Below are 4,733 nucleotides of genomic sequence, written 5' to 3'. Positions count from 1 at the left end.
CAGAGGGGGGCGGGGCAGCCCGCCCCGACCCTAGACCAACGCCTCACCACAGGCTCCGCCAGGCTCCTGGGAAACCCTGTCCCTGCGCCACCGCCACCGCCACCGCAGAAAGCCTTCCAGCCTGCCGGCTCATCAGGGCCTGCCCTCCGCCCGCTGGCCAACCTGCCTGCTGGAAACAATGCACGGATCTTTAGAGGCTCGTTTCCAATCAAAACACGGCGGCCTTACCGGAGCCGGTCAGCAGGGCTTACCTCCTCCTGGCGCGGAGTGGATTCTTGAATTTGTTCTCGCGTTAGCGTCCCGGTGGTCAGCCTGGGGTCCTGCGAGAACTGAGAACGGTTGGATGAAGGGTTAAATGGCTTCCAGGACTCCAAGTCCAGCGGATTCACTCAGCCTGTTTGTTATTCACAGTGAAGCGAATGTTTTGCTCACCCTGGACAAGATGCTCTTAGGCTTCTGTGGTGATACACACCCACATAAGGAGGGCACTCCGGAGTTATCTCCTGGCACCCTTGAAAAGCAGTTATTTCAAAGGCAAAGGGTACCAGCTGCTCGCAATATATATTAACAGATCATAGGAAGAAAGCAGAGTCCTGCATCCTGAAGACATCAGGGCCTACAAAACCAAGCTGGTGGCTACAGTCTTAAGACAAGACTTCAGAACATGGAGTCCAAAGTCACGGGGTTCAAATCCCCTCTTCACCACTTACTCAGCTCATTGGACTTAAAATAATTTCACTTATAAAATGCCCATTCTACTCTCTACAAGGCATAATGATTATAATAATCTAGAAGCAAAGACAAAAGGAAAAAAAACACTAATATTGATACCCTATCTTTAACATTTTGATGTCTTCTCATTTTTTTTGGATCAATTTCTATTTTTTTCACTGTTTATAGTAAACTATTTTCATTAACAATTAACATAATTTCAGGATAGGCCTGGCTCTAAGACAAGTGAAAGAACCGATGTCCGAAATCTCATCCAGAGATTTACTTCCATCATTCCTCTTAGCAGGGAATGGTGCTTCAGGGCCCCCATGTGATGTCACCCCGTGCAGCTCCTGGGTTATATCCTTGTCACCTCTCTTGAGCTGTCACCATCATGATCAATTTTTCCCCACCAAGTTCGGTGTCATTTTGTTGCAGTTTTTTGTTTGTTTGTTTGCTTGTTTGTTTGGGTTTTTTTGGAGAGGTTTTTGCTATAGGGCGCGTGCGCTCGCCAGACAGAGAGAGACATAGAGACAGAAAGCGAGAAATCACCCCCCAGGGGGGATGGTCACGCCGCAATCCATTCTCCTCCATTCTCCTCTCCGGATCTTGGGCACGCACGCACACGCACCCGGCGTGAGTTTTAAGCCACCGGGTCCGGGACGCGAACCACGGTCGACTACGTGGGAGTCCAGCAACATAGCCATTATGCTAACTGCTGGTTCCCGCAGTTGTTATTTTTAAGTAAAACGTCAGAAAATGTAAAAACGCTGCCCTTATTTCTCTGAATACGTTGAAAACAATGGAAGTCTGGAGATGTTTAATTCTTCATGAGCCCACATGGGGGCGTGACCATTACTGATGGGGAAGGCAACATACTAATTCCAACTTTGGCGACTATCAGCAAACTGGCACCTGCAATTAAACCTGCAGGCGTGAATTTTCCAGAGTGGTAGAACCTCATTCCCATAACGCCAGCCAAGGTCCCAGATGCAGCTAGGAACACCCAGATGTTCCTCCGAGCCTGATACAGCTAGTAGGCTCCCAGGCCTGCGAGCCTCCGGAAGAGGGGCCCAGCAGCCAGGGACAGCACACTACCTGCTTTCGTGTAGCCAATGATCCCGCCAGAAGCAACCAGTGCTGCATAGGCAAAGCCGAACCAATGCAAAGGCACTAGCAGGCCCGTGTCCTTCCGCATGGCTCTCTTCTCGCTCCGCCCAGACAGGAGACCACCAGGCCCAGACCTGCGCCGCTTTCCTGAAGGTCTGCATTATTGAAGGAGAGCGCGTAGGCGGCGACTGGAAGTCTCTCAATTAATATTTTTTAAAAAATATTACAGGCCAGCCCTTGATGGGGTGGTTAAGGCAGCTGGATCCCACATGGCTGGCTGCACAGTTTGAGTCCCAGACCTGGCAGCTTGAGAAACACACCAGGCACGTGTGTGCGCATGCCCAAAAGCTCAAACAGAAAGACAAATGCTCAAGTAGGGCTTGTGCGTGGCCAACCCCCAACCACAGGGGGCGCTTTCTCACGGTTTCTCTCTCTAGTGAGCACATGTGCCCTCTGCCAAAAATAGTAATAATAATAATTCATTGCATTGAAATGTTATTTATCTTGATGACTGAGTCGAGGTGCTTTAGGGACCCTCCTCCCCGTTAAGTTTCACAGAAGGCCCTAGTACCTCTCTCATCTCACCCTAGTCCTGGGCGGTGAAGCTTGAATAAAGTAACACGCAAACACGCCAAGAGCCCTATAGACTTCCCATGATGCCTGCAGGGGAGCACGCAGGGAACTGAGAGCTGAGGTGGAGCTTGGGGTGTGTGTGTGGGGGTGTGTGTGAACACTCTCTGTGCTGTCCCTGTGTTAGATCCCCTGACACAAGCTCATTTAATACTCCAGGTGACTTCGAGTTAAGTGTTAACTTCCTGTCTTTCTTTAGGCTACATAATATCTTCTCCTGCAGGAAAACGATGCTCCCTCTGTAGAGAGGACGCTTCTGCTCTGAGTCATTCCAAGGCTTCCTCTGCGGTCCTTCTCAGCACACCCACTTGTGCGGTGGCAGCAGACTGGGCAACGGTGGCTGCGGGCGGTGATACAACACATTCCTCTGTGTGAGCACCTGGACAGCCAGGAAACACCTGTGTTCCCAGCCTCAGAGACACCAGGGAAGTTCACAGAAGCACACCACAAGCTAGCACCTTTGGGATCCAGATGCTTTCAAAGCGTGTGCCATGTTTGGAGGGAGATAAAATGGGATGAGAGAGAAGAGAAACCTGATTCGCCATGTAATGCATTTGGAGAGATTTTTTTAAGGATTATTTATTTAATTTTATTTATCATCATTATTATTATTAGTTTAATTTTCTACAGGGCACATTTGCTCACCAGAGAGAAACAAGAGAAAGTGAGAAAGCAAGTTGCTAGGTCCAGGACTCGAACCGTGGGTGGCCATGTGGAAGTCCAGTGCCTTAATCACCATGCCACCTGCTGGCCCCTAGAGAGATTCTTTTTTTTTTGGAGAGATTTTCACTGTAGGGCACGTGCGCTCGCCAGACAGACAGAGAGAGACATAGAGACAGAAAGCGAGAAATCACCCCCCAGGGGGGATGGTCACGCCGCAATCCATTCTCCTCCATTCTCCTCTCGGGATCTTGGGCACGCACGCACGCGCGCCCGGCGTGAGTTTTAAGCCACCGGGTCCGGGACACGAACCGCGGTCGACTACGTGGGAGTCCAGCGACATAGCCATTACGCTAACTGCTGGTTCCCGACCCTAGAGAGATTCTTTACATGTCGGTTTCCTTTTTAGAAAATGAAATCATGTTATTTAAATTTGATTGCTTAAAAAAAATCGACTCTGATGGTTCTTCTAACCTTGACTAAAGAAAATTTAAAGTTCAGTGGTTTAAAGAAAATAACTCAATACGTAACCTCTTATAAGCGAGTTATCAGTACTGAAGAACATTGGTCTTCGAGCAGAAAATAAAGTAGGATGGATAGTGCCCTTGCTTGCTTCCAGGAGTTTCCATTGAATTTGGCTACTGCATTAGTAAGAGCCTATTTAAAATGGCTTTTACTTTAACCACTCAATGCATCAATTCCTTTTTCTTTTTTTCTTTTTTTTTTAAGAATTATTTATTGGGACCAGCAGATGGCATAATGGCTATATCACTGGACTCCCACTTCATTGACTGTGGTTTGAGTGCTGGGCCCGCTGACTTAAAACTCAAGCCTGGTGCATGTACATGTGTGCTCAAGACCCTGAAAAGAGAATGAAGTAGAAGGGATTGCGGCATGACCATCCCCCTCGGGGTGGGTGGTGATTTCTGACTTTCTGTCTCTCTGTCTCTCCAGTGAGCACACAGGCCGTATAACAAAAATCTCTCTTTTTTTAAAAAAAAAGGGGAGAATTATTTATTTAATTTATTATTATCTTTAATTAGCAATAGGGAATGTGTGCTCATTAGAGAGAAACAGAAAGAGAGAGGGAAAGTGATAAAGCAAACTGCCAGGTCCAGGACTTGAACTGTATGGGAATCCAGCACCTTAACCACCACACCACCTGCTGGCCCCAATGTATCTCTTGCTTCCATTCTTGTTCTTTTATTCTCTATTCTTCCCCTCTTGGTACAAGAAACAAACAGCTAATCTAGTATTACCTAGTTTCTCACTAAGATGGTGCTATGACGTAGGTACTCTTACTGTCATTTGAGGGTAAAGACACAGGCCAGGTACACTCAGAATCTGATGGTTGCACCAGGAGTTAGCTAGGCCACCAGTCTGTCCCCAGCCCCTAAACCAAACCACTATCCTAAATTCTGGCATCAACTCTGCCATAGCTGATCATTAAATTAGTAGTTACAGGGAGGGCATCCTGTAAAATGAATTTGACCTTGAATTTGATAATAAGTCCCAATGCTTGTTATCTTTCCAACCTTTTGTTTAAAAGTTAGCAAGTTTTAAACTTTGTATAAAAGGTAATATGAGGGGCCAGCCTGTGGCCTGATGGTTAAATAAACTAG

At 47.4% G+C, this 4,733-nt stretch overlaps 1 long non-coding RNA gene and 1 pseudogene across 1 annotated transcript in view; both read right to left on the bottom strand.

Annotated features, from left to right (window-relative positions):
• The window catches only part of LOC102489513 (uncharacterized), a 20,873-nt gene extending 20,478 nt beyond the window's left edge, over window positions 1-395 (bottom strand). The window contains exon 1 of the long non-coding RNA XR_335250.1: window positions 252-395. This is a non-coding gene — a long non-coding RNA (uncharacterized LOC102489513). The remainder of the gene's footprint in view (window positions 1-251) is intronic.
• Window positions 396-1,531: 1,136 nt separating this feature from the next.
• LOC102499767 (transmembrane protein 14C pseudogene) lies at window positions 1,532-1,909 on the bottom strand (annotated as a pseudogene).
• Between the last annotated feature and the right edge of the window lie 2,824 nt (window positions 1,910-4,733).

Source organism: Tupaia chinensis, unplaced genomic scaffold (assembly GCF_000334495.1).
Source record: "Tupaia chinensis unplaced genomic scaffold, TupChi_1.0 Scaffold000366_1, whole genome shotgun sequence".
NCBI lineage: Eukaryota > Metazoa > Chordata > Mammalia > Scandentia > Tupaiidae > Tupaia > Tupaia belangeri.
Note: the sequence above shows the minus strand (reverse complement) of the source record. Positions and strands in the feature narration are given on the sequence as shown.